Source organism: Globicephala melas, chromosome 3 (assembly GCF_963455315.2).
Source record: "Globicephala melas chromosome 3, mGloMel1.2, whole genome shotgun sequence".
NCBI lineage: Eukaryota > Metazoa > Chordata > Mammalia > Artiodactyla > Delphinidae > Globicephala > Globicephala melas.
In genome coordinates, this window is record NC_083316.1 from 118757705 (window position 1) to 118769637 (window position 11933).

An 11933-nucleotide genomic window follows, 5' to 3' on the forward strand; every position below is an offset into this window, starting at 1 on the left:
GCTCAGTAGTTGGGGCACACGGGCTTAGTTGCTCCACAGCATGTGGGATCTTCCTGGACCAGGGCTTGAACCCGTGTCCCCTGCATTGGCAGGCAGATTCCTAACCACTGCGCCACCAGGGAAGTCCAATAGTCTTTTAGTTTCTCACGTTATAAGTCCCTTTTGAAAAATGTTTTTAACTATGCTTATTTTATTGTCTATATCCAATTAATATCTAGTATTTCCAGCACATGAATTTCTTGGGTGTTCAGCCGTGCTGCTGAACAAGTTATTGTGTCTGCTGTCTCTGTCTCATTCAACTTTTTTTAAAATTAATTTTTATTGGAGTATAGTTACTTTACAATGTTGTGTTAGTTTCTGCTGTGCAGCAAAGTGAATCAGTTATACGTATACCTATATTCCCTCTTTTTTAGATTTCCTTCCCATTTAGGTCACTGTAGATCATTGAGTAGAGTTCCCTGTGCTACACCATAGGTTCTCATTAGTTATCTATTTTATACATAGTAGCATATATATGTCAATCCCAATCTCCCAATTCAAAAAATGTGGAACACTTCACGAATTTGTGTATCATCCTTGTGCAGGGGCCATGCGAATCTTCTCTGTATCATTCCACTTTTAGTGTATGGACTGCCGAAGTGAGCACTCTCATTCAGCTTTTTATAAGTAGTTTTTGGATTATGAACCAGTGATTGGGAGCGCATTAAACATGGAAAAATAGTACATCCTGATTTGGGGGCTTGAATCTGCAGAGGGGTTTTTGTTTGCTTTTCCTGGCATCCAGAGAATATCATGGACCATCGTCTTATTTTAATTTCTAAGGCCAGGGGCTCTTAGGCCAAGCATGTAGTATAAATTTGTAGCCCAAATCTACTTGAGCACAGGCTCATGATTATAAATTCTTAGAGGGAAACTCTTCTTTCTCATAATACAGAGCTGAGGACACCCATATCCGTAGGCCAATGGATAGACTTCTTTTCCTTGGTCCATCCCGTCACTGACAGTATAGCTCTCGAAACTCCTGGTGAGAAGTAGTCTTGATAATAGTTCTTGCCTCCCTCCTGCTCAAGAGTCTCCTGTGTACCCCACTTCTCTACAGAAGCTTTTAAAACTTCATCTACTTGATTACCAGCGGCATCAGATGAATCCCCAACAGTGCCAATTCCTACTTACTGCCCTGATTTTTCATTTTCTTATTTGATTTGACTTTCTATTCTGGGAAGTTTTGAACAGAAAAGTAAAAAGAATATAATAAAGACCCACACACTCATCACATGTATTTAGTAGTTAACGTTCTGCCGTATTTGCTTTATCTATGTGCGTGTGTTTGCTGAACCATTGTAAAGTAAATTATACACATCATGACATTTTACCCCTAGACACTTCAGCGTGCATCTCCAAACAGTAGGCTTTTCTTTACAAAATCGTATTACTATTTTCATGCTTAACAAATTGTATTAATTAGGGGTCTCCAGAGAGATAGAACTGTGAGAGGTGGGGGCGGGGTGGGGGGGAGTGTGTGTGTGTGTGTGTGTGTGTGTGTGTGTGTGTGTGTGTGTGAGAGAGAGAGAGAGCGAGCGAGAGAGAGAGAGAGAGAGAGAAAGAACTGAGTAAATGGGAAGGAGAAAATTAAGTTTTACCAGAAAATTCCTTAGCTCAAAAGGTCATGCATTTCTAGATTAAAAGGGTCCAGTGCACACCCAACACAATGAATAAAAAGATCTGCACCAAGGCACATTATTATAACCTTTCAAACACTGGAGGTGTTTGAAAGAGGATATTGAAAACTTCCAGAGAGGAGAAGAGCTGATATTCAATTGATCAGGAATCAGAACGGCATCACACTTCTTCACATAAGCACTGTAAGCTTGGGGGACAGAAGAGCGATGCCTTCATGTTTCTGAGTGAGAATAATTTCCAGCTAAGACTTTCATACTCAGCTAGACTGTCAACCAAGTGTAAGGTCAGCATGAAGACATTTTCAGGCACAAAGTTCTTTTAAAATAACTTTTCACGTGACCAGTTGTAAAAAAGCTACTGGAGGAAATATTCGAAACTGGGGGACTAAATAAAAAAGAAGACTGCGTGAGATCCTGGAGCAGCAGAGCTAAAACAGGAGAGAGGCACAAGAAATCCCAGGAAAATAGTGGAGGAAATCACAGGGAGATTGTCCCACAGGAGGCCCTGAGGGCAGCCGCACAGATTGGAGGGCTCCAGGAGGGACATCTCAGTGAAAATTGAACTGCTAAATAATATGGTTGATTGTATTGAGAGGCTTATTAGAGCTTTTGTCAGAAATGTGGGGGCTGCATTAGTGATGAGAAAGTTGAAAATGAAGGAAATGAAAAACATACTTGTATAAGAAAAGACATGCAATCATCTGTGTGGCTTATCTGTAACTAATGGTTACATAGTTTTAGTAATGTGAGCATTGAATCTTGTACTGACCAGTAATGTCATGTGAATATACAGGGAGGATGGGAAGGTCACTGGGATGGGCTGGAGGCTATAATATAGCTGGCTGGGGGCTAGGGTAAAAAGCTAAATCCTTATCTTCCATAGAATGAAACCAATATATACTATAGATACTATTTAATATTGAAGAAAAATCAAGAAATGAAATATCAACATGTTGTTTAGAAAAACAAAGGTAAGTATCAGGAGAGATGTTTAGAAGGAATGAAAGTGGTTGCCTCTGGGAAGCAGGAACCAGGAGTACGATAGGAAGGGGGGCAACTGTTTTTTGTTAAAAACCTGTAGTACCATATGACTTTTAAAACAATATACCTACGTTAGTTTTATTTTTTAAAATATTGTTTAAATACAAAAATAAAAAGTTTATGAATTTCAGAATTTTAAATACTCTTTGTAACTAATTAACTGTGACACATTTCATGATGCATTGTAACATTGCCATGTTGGTAGAGGTCTAAGTCATTGTCACTTTCTTCAAGGGCAGGGTGTTCCAAATCTTTACCTCGCATTGTCCAATGGAGTGGCCAGTAGCCATGCATGGCTATTTAAATTAAAATTAGTTAAAATTAAATAAAATTCAAGCTTCAATTCTTCAGTTGCACTGATCATATTTCCAAGTGCCCAGTAGCCACATATGGCTAGTGGCTACCATATTGGACAGCACTGTCCTAAACCACTCTCAGATTCATCCCTTCGTCCGAGCTCATTGCCATTCTCTCTGAGGCAGTATACAGTGGTGATTGAAGGTGTGGGCTTTGGAGTCAAGACTACATCAGCCCAAGCATGGGCTTCATCACTTACTAGCTGTTTGACTTTGAACATATCACATAACCCTTTGGTGCTTCAGTTTCCCCATCTATGAGATGGGGATACTAATAGCATCATCATGTTCTAGGGGTTGTAAGAAAGACTGTAATATAATGCCTTTAAATGAAGTGCTTCGCACCACGCCCGGCCCATAGTACGCACTCACAAGGTTACCCGCTGTAGCTAGTACCATCATCATCATCATCATCATCATCATCATCATCTCGCCCTGCTGCATATCTCTTCAGCCACTTCTGAGCTCGCGTGCAGTCCTGGTGGACAGTCCCCATACAGACTGACAGCTTCTTATTTCAAGGGCCTGCCTCCCTCTTTTTCTCTGCCCAAGGACTTCCTTGGGTGTTACACGACTTTGCTCAATCGGGAGGCAGAGAAGCCCAGAAATGCCGGGACTACGCGTCCAGTGGAAGCTCACAACCAGAGAAGGATGGCATCAATGGATAAGTACCCACTTTCCTTGTTGGGGCAATTCTGAGGTGTCTTCTCCACTATCTCTAAGAGGCTCCCAGGGGAACTGAGCCCGTGCCCCGCCCCCCCAAGTCCACAGCAGTGACCTGATCGGTGATGCACCTTCGTTGGTCCTTCTGCCATCCCTGTCTTACTTTCCCTCCCTCACTTGTGCTTCTTGGGGTCTGCTCCCAACCTGTACCCATGTCATGGTCTCAGGATCTGTTTTGGTGGAACCCTCACTAAGACAGTCATCACCACCACCATCATCATCGTCATCAGTTCAGGTTCTCATTATCTTAAGGCCAAGCTCCTACAGTAGCTTCCTGGCTTGTTTTCCCATCTTCTCTTCCATACTCCAACCAGACCTATCTCAGTTTAATATAAATGTGGAGTTATGACTTACCTGCTTGAAGTCTCCATTGCTTCCTTCTTGCCCAAAGGCAGAGACTGAACGTAGTCCTGCAATAAAGAACTTGTACAAATTCCCCAGAGCCTACCTTACTAGCCTCACCTCTTGCTAGTTATGCTGCATACCATCCTTTAAACACACCATTCTCCTTTGCACTTCTAGGTCCTAGCACAGGCTGTCTCCTCTGATTGGAGTAATAATAATTGCAGTGAATGGTTATTGACTACCTACCCTGTACCAAGCAGAGTTCTGTGCTGTGCAGTCTGCACGGATTAGTTCATTTAATCATTAACTTTATGAAGAAGGTTTTAATATTCTCCCTGTATAAGAGATGGAGAAACCCAGGCTTAGGGAAGTCATATACTTAACACCAGAGTTGGGTAATTGCAAGCTGATGCCCTATATTTGGCAGGAAAGTGACATCGCACACATGTAGGTAACTTAGAAGAAACCAACTTTACTCACCCAGGAGGGAGAGATGGGGGAATAAAGAGAGAAAGAGAGAGAAAAAAAGGAGAAAGATAAATAGCGTGGGTGATCTGCCTGCCAGTCTACTCCATGCATATGTGCTTCCAGGGGAGAGAGGGCAAGGCAGGACTCTGCTGTTACCCACGTTTTCTGGGCCCCTCGTACCGGGAGCGCTTTGCTGGCTCAGTGTGATTACAGTGTTTACTTATTTACAACGTTCATGTGACATAGCTGCCCAGACACATGCCAGAGACTTCCTGGGAGATGGTGCATCCACCTCCCTGCAGGTTTTCAGGGCTGCCTTTGACTGTGTATAACTCACCTGTTACAAGCTAACTCTCCAGTGCCTGATCCAGGAACGGGGTGAGACCCCGTGGTCCTGCTTCCTTTTCCCACTTTCCCACCTGGCAGACACCTGCTCATCTCTTCCAACGCAGGTCACACACCACCTCTGGGAAGCTTTCCCCACCTCCCTTGGAAAGAACCTTTCCTCCCATCTGGGCTCCTGCAGCACCCTGTACACGTTTGTTTCCGCGCTCTCCCCTGTTGCCTTCTAATGATTTGTTCATATATCATGTTCCCCAGCTGGGGAGCGGATTCCTCATTAGAGCCCTTTTCTCCCTTCTTTCTCCAGTATGTGCTACAATCCCGTCTCTGTAGCAGCAGGAACTTTTCTTCTTTGTTTGGTTGTCAGGAAGGCAGGTCTCTGTGCCGTCTAGAAAAAGGAGTAAGATAAATTCTGAATGGCTGTTTTAATCAGTCATGTTCTTACAGAATCTGGAGACAGAAAATAATCTATTATATCTATATTCTCTTTCTGTCTCTTGCGTTTCTTTGTTCTTTCTATGGGGTTGCTATTTGATCATAGGTCTTTTAGAAGCCAGTTACTGCAAGGGTAATGTGGTCCGTCAAGTTTTCCTCATTAGATCTGTGTAAACATTTTTAAAAAATCTATTTTCATACCCAGATTAAGACGTCTCCATCAGGCCGCCAAATCTGCCCCCCCCAAACCCTGAAACTGGCACCAAGCCTGAAGAGTTTCCAAGTTATCCTTCTGTTTTTCTATCTTGTGAAGGATGTGGTTTTTGGTTGTGTGATTCTTTTTAAGCTGCTTCATTTGTTTTTGGACTGATTAATAGCATAGCTACCCAAACTTGGACATAAACGTTAAATTCAGAATCTCTGGAAGCAGCAGCACGAAGACACCAATTAGTTCATGTTTTCCATATGAATGGAACTCAGACACACAATCCCTGCTTTCTTGTTTTCTCTCTCACCCTTGACTATGCTGGCAAACCTTGCTTTCCTTTTGGATATACGGGGATTTGTTGGGAACAAAAAACCTTTTCCTGTACTTCACCTGCTGGATGGAATGAATAAAAGCCTCAGGGGAAGATCTAAATATTTAACAAATATAACCTCAACCCCCGAAGTTTTAAGTCTGGAATACATTTTACAGTCCAGATTTGAACCCAGGCCAGAAACATGCATGCTGATACTGATTATTTGTGTCCTTTGGCAGAGGGTCTAGAGAAGTGATATAAATTCAGTTGTGTGGGGAAGGCAAGGGGGAGAGAGAATGATCGTGTAGATATATTTAGCTTCCACTTGGTTACCTACACGTGCTGGAGGGTGGAGTCCACCTGCCTTCCCTCTTCCATCGCTGACCTCTGCCTTGCTGGCTGGCTCAGTGCACCCTCAGTGGAAAGTCCACCCTCAGTGGAAAGCACGTGCTTTCCACTCTTGAGCCTCACTGGCACTGTGCTCCCTCCTGCCACAGGGCCTTAGCACATGCTGGTGCCTCTATCTGGAATGTTCTTCACAGCACACACTCCACCTCTTTACCTAGTCAACTCTTACTCTTCTTGCAGATATCAGCTCACTTCCTCAGGGAAGCCCGCGAAGTTAAATTCCCCCCATTGTATATTCGGAGGGCACTGAATACTTCTCCTTTGTAAACACCTGTCACACTTGCAATTTTACATTCCCCTGTATGAGCCTTTGTGTGAATAGTTTCCTAGGGTGTGGCATATATATATGGGAAAGATGATATGCAGGTGTTTATTTTTTTCTTTTAAAGTTCTATGTTTAATAAATACTAAAAACAAATCTATGTAGTAGTAGCTTATCCCTTTGTGAATATTTCTGCTTGCAGTAGGCCTAAAGTAGATAAAACTGGGAATCCACCTTTCATAAGCCATATGAATGAGAAGTACCGCGATCAGGCAATGGGCATATAGGCAAACATTTTGGAAGCAGTATGCAAATGACTGAAATTTGGGAAATAGTATGTTCATATGTTTCCCGTCACTAGAACGTAAGCTCCAAGAGAGAGCCTCTTTGTGCACTGTTGCACCCACCAGGCCTGGTGCATATTTGGGCCGTCATAAATATTTATTGAAAGGCTGGACAGGTGATTGAATGAGCAATTTAATGACTCAACAGGTGCCCCTCCCAGTGACATCAGGCCAGCCGCAGGTCAGATGAGTAGAAAGAAGGCCGAGATTTCTCTTGAGGGTCATCCACATGGACGCACGCAGTAGAGACAGGTTGGAACTTTGTAGACTTAGAACATTCAGCTTTGGATACCCACAGACTGTATAGGGTCACGGGGCTGTGGGGGACCTTTGCAGTTACCCTGCTCAGAGCAGTGCCTCGAGCATCCTGGAGAAGTGTTATCCCAGACAAGCTTCTCTGATAGCAGACTCCGTGATGAAGATTAGCATGCCAGAAGTTTATTAGGGATCTTAGGATCAACACCTGTAGGAAGGAAGGAGGCAGGACAGGGCAGAAGGAGAAGTTGAGGCAGTCTCAGTGTAGAGGCCTCAGCTGACTTTATGAGAAGGTCTGAAGCTGGAATGATCCTTCAGGGCTGCCCGAAGTTGGCCGGGCAGTTATGTCCATACGCAGGCCACCTCAGAGGGGCGTGCTCTTGGGCAAGGCGGCTCTCCTCACCAAGGCCATCTACCTGCAGGTAATACTGTCAGCAGCTGGGAGGGTCATTTCTGAAGGGAGACCTGGATGATGCCACACAGAGTCGACCATAGGTGCCCATCCAGGCTTCGAGGCGGGAGTGGCAGATGTCAGTCACTGTCTGTGGATGTGCTTCAACCATGGTTGGAATGGCTGTAGTTGTTAGAAATGTTTTCTGCTTTATACCGAACCAAAAATCGCTTCCTCGTCAAGTTCCAAATACCTGTATTCATTTTGGCTATGACCAAGAAAAACAAAATGAGCCTTGAACGATCTGAAGAGAGCCATAATATCTCATTTTAAATCTTCCCTTGACTGAACTCACCTCATTTCTTCCACTGTTTTTTTGGCATATGCTTTTCTGGCCCCTTACTCTTCGTCTTTTAGCCTCCCCGTAACGTGTTTTTAAATTTGCGAAACTTAATACGCAGCATCTGAAATGAGACGCAGTAGCCCAGATGTGGCCTAACCAGCTCAGACTACAGTAGGACAATTCTGTAACGTAATCTGTGCTTTACAGAAGTAAGCTTGGAGGCAGTTAAGATTCTTGTGTCTTTTTCAAATGAATTGCTGTGAAGCAACCTCTCTCCAAATGTAAGTTCATGAAAACAATCACTGGGAACCTAAATGGAGACTCTAAAAGATCATTTTAAGCTCTATCATATTACATAGTGTGTATAATCATATTTTAATAAAAATAATAGCACATGTTTATTCAGTCCTTATCATATGCCAGATATTGTGTTAAAAATTCTTGCATGTCTCCATCTCATTGGAACCTCCCAACAAGCCTGTGAGGTTGGTACTGTGTGTATCCTCATTTTACAGAGGAGGAAACAGAGGACAGAGGGTTAAGTAACCTGCCCCAAGTTACCAAATCAGTAGATGGAAGAGCCAGGACTCCAACTCAGCCAGTCTGACCCCAGAGTTACCTTCTTCTGTATGTGGGTAGTACTTTGGTTTGGGTGATTTAAATGAGTGACTGACTTAACAATATCTAAAGGAAGTACCTTGAACATACAGAGAAGCTTAGAGGGCTTTAGAAAGATGGCATTTTTTAAAGGGACAAAGCTGAAAACACTTGATGCTTTCACGTAGGGACTTTCTTCACTGCTGTCAGAAGCTTTTTAAGGGTGAGGACCGCATTTGTTCATCTTCTCATTGTGCCCAGCATGGTATTTAAATCATGTTTTGATACTGGAGCTGGACCATGTAATCATTTCTCCTTTGCCAGCAACCAACTTAAGGTTTGTCAGTAGAGGGCGCTGGAGGGCCACTGCGAGAGGAAGGGGCTTTTCCCTGCGGTTCTTGCGCTTTTCTTCTTGCTCCTGTGGCCCAGTGGCCACCGTGCAGCTTCCTGCTGGAGACCTGGTGGTACACGACCTCCAGTGAGTGTCACTGGCACCCCAGCAAGTTGCTTCCGGAGTTTCACCAGTGTTCCAGTGGGAAGCTCCCTGAAGCACCGTAGTGAGATACTCCATCCCCTGTGGGCCATAGCCCATGAAGTCTGAATCTCATTCTCCAGAGAAGGGCCCCTCGCAAATTTGTTCCTTCCTTGAATACTTTCCTCAGCCTTGGGGATAGTAACGGCTCCCTACATCTGCTGTTCCACTTATCTTCAGAGATCGCTTTTCCCCTTTGTAGTCAATCCCTTTTTACTAGTTAAAAATTCTTTCCATTAACATTTTCCTGTTTAAATTATTGCCATGGTTTCTGTCTCCTGATCAGACCCTGACTAACCCAGTGCTAGACGCTCAGTAGGCAGTGGGTGAATTAGTGGGGAACTGAGGAAAGATGCTTCCTTTTCAATTTATTGCTGCTGTTCATCTTGCAGACTGGACTGGATGGACTAGGCTTCTGCCGTATCGAACTCTCCCCAGATGTTTAAGTTGCTTGGGAGTTACATATTTTCAAGCAATCTGTAAAACCATCTCTCGTCTTCACTCCAATTAAATATTATGTGACATGTTCCAGTAGCACCAAGGATAAAGAGACCAGTTTCTCTCTCATTTGTCCCCTCTGCACAACCACCCTGGATTGGGTTTTTATCCTGTATTTCATCAGAAATAATCTGGCCAGTTCTAAAACAAATACCATTTCCCAGGTCAGATGCAGGGATCCTAACGCAGGTGCTCCTATTTTGAGAATGCCATAGATTTTACCGTTCATTTCTATAGGAACTGATGGAACTCTGAATGCAATTGACATTCCCAGGCTATGAGCAGTCCTGCTTCTACAATTTACACAAAACATGTTAATATGGAATAACATTCCTATAACTTATTTTGGAGAAAATGTTTGGGGCTGAGGCAAATCAGTAAAATAATCTGGCATCTTGCTCTTATGTATCGCTAGGTCACACAGAAAATTTTTCTCCTGAGGCAGGAAAACATACGAAAATCACAATGACATGTGTTTCTGTGATGATCTGCACAAATTGCCTGCCTACAGCTACATCCCAGAAGCTGCAGCCAAGTGCACCAGATCCTGACACTGAACACAGTTCCAAAGAGGGAATGCCCAACCCTTCATTAAGGCTGATAGAAAAGCACATCGGGGACATGGTGAGGTTTTGCTTGTTTATATAATAAAATAGACACCAATGTTTAGCTGCTGAGTGTATAAATTTAGCCTGTGTGACAGTGGGAAGCCAAGAAGGAAGGAAGCAACTTGGGAAGTACACCCTCCCCACATCACAGACATTCTCAGACCCCCCAGAAGACCCCAAAACACCAAAACAAGGTCCTACGATATACGCGTTTTTTAAAGCGAATCCACTCTCTGGCTTCAGGCTGTGTGTGACCTGGCTTCTCTCTTTAATTTTATAGCTGTTGGTGGAAAGCTAACAGCGTAGTATGTCATGGTCAATATGTCAACCGCAAAGTGGGTACCATGTTACAGAAGGATCCCAAGACGCACTTAGTACATTTCCCTTGTAGCCTGAGAGGATATTAGATGAATCCTGGGGATCTGGAGCGTCCGATGTCAGATCCCCACGTCTCAGGTGCTAAGTTGTCTGCCTAGATTTTAGAGTAAATTTTACGTATGGTGGCAAAGAGAGTCTTTCTGGGGGTGAAGAGCAGGTTTAGGGAGCCAAGTAGGAAGGAGGGGCGGTGTGCCACTTTTTATGAGCTATCATTTCAACTTTTAACGCTTGTCAAACAAATCCTTAGGAATTTTGAAATGGAAAGCATACACGTCCCACTGCCTACCTGGGCTTCTTACTTTGCACTACTGCTCCTGAAAAGCATTTTTTTAATTTGTGAAAGTCGAGTTAAGGGCGCATCTTTGTTTAGTGTGTCACTTTTACCATGCTTATTAATATGCTAACAACCCCGAAGCGATTAAGGATTTGGGATTCCCCTCCCCCCTTTGCCACAGGGCAGGCAGGACGTCACTCAGAGAACTATGAAAGGTGACTTCGTTTATATTTTTCTCTTTGCAGTCCAGTTCCCCCGTAAGAGGCCAATTCTCAGTCACCCTAACCCCTCAAACATTTAGGGCACAGGGTTACACTTTTCGGTTGGTTCAGCAAAGATGGGAATTTTTGAATCTCTGAATAAGATATAGTCTGGTAGCAATGATGTTTATCTTGTGACTGAGTCATGAATGGTATACTCTTTTTTTTTTTTTTAGGTAGATAAGAGCGTCATTTCCAAAAAGTGATGGAGGCTGGGGAGGATGCTCAGAGGCCCTGGGTTTCTAGTCTTTTCCTGGCTCAGTCCACTTTTCATGTATTGTTTAGAAATGGTTACGAAGTAGGAATTGTTGGGGCTAGAGAGAGGAATGAAGTGAAGACTGTGGGAGTTAAGGAGGGAATGACCTCAAGCCCCAAAGTGATGAGAATTCCGTAGCAGGGGAGAGGGTCAAGGTCTCCGGGGCTCTGAGAGCAGAAATCTGCTAAGACCAGCATTGGAGGCAGCAGTGGCTGCCCGTGGCGTCTGCATCATTGCATTCATATTGCATTAGTAGCAAACCAGCTAAAAGAATCCACGATGCCCTCAAAACAGGTGGTTCGTGGGTAACAGGAAGTCCCCTTGTACTGTTTATTCAAGAACAAACCGTGCCTTTGAAAACACTAAAGTCATAATACAGGATCCTGGTAGAGTCTGGTCATCTTTGGGAAGAAGAATGGTTACATTAAGCCAGTGTTTTTCAAACTGTGGTTGTGACTGAATGTCATGACCCCATTTAATTGATCTTTGACCAGCCTCTTTTAGGGGAGTGTAATAGAAAAATCTCAGAGCATTTCATATATATAATTTTGTGACATTTTTTGGTTTCAGTTGTGTGTATTTTAAAGGTAATATATGTGCTGGGTTGGAAAATGGGA

The 11933-nt window shown here is 43.5% G+C and overlaps 1 non-coding gene across 1 annotated transcript; it reads right to left on the minus strand.

The window, feature by feature from the left end:
- Positions 1 to 539: 539 nt before the first annotated feature.
- LOC115844256 (U6 spliceosomal RNA) lies at positions 540 to 646 on the minus strand. Its single transcript, XR_004036047.2, has one exon. It is a non-coding gene; the product is annotated as a U6 spliceosomal RNA (small nuclear RNA).
- Positions 647 to 11933: the final 11287 nt, after the last annotated feature.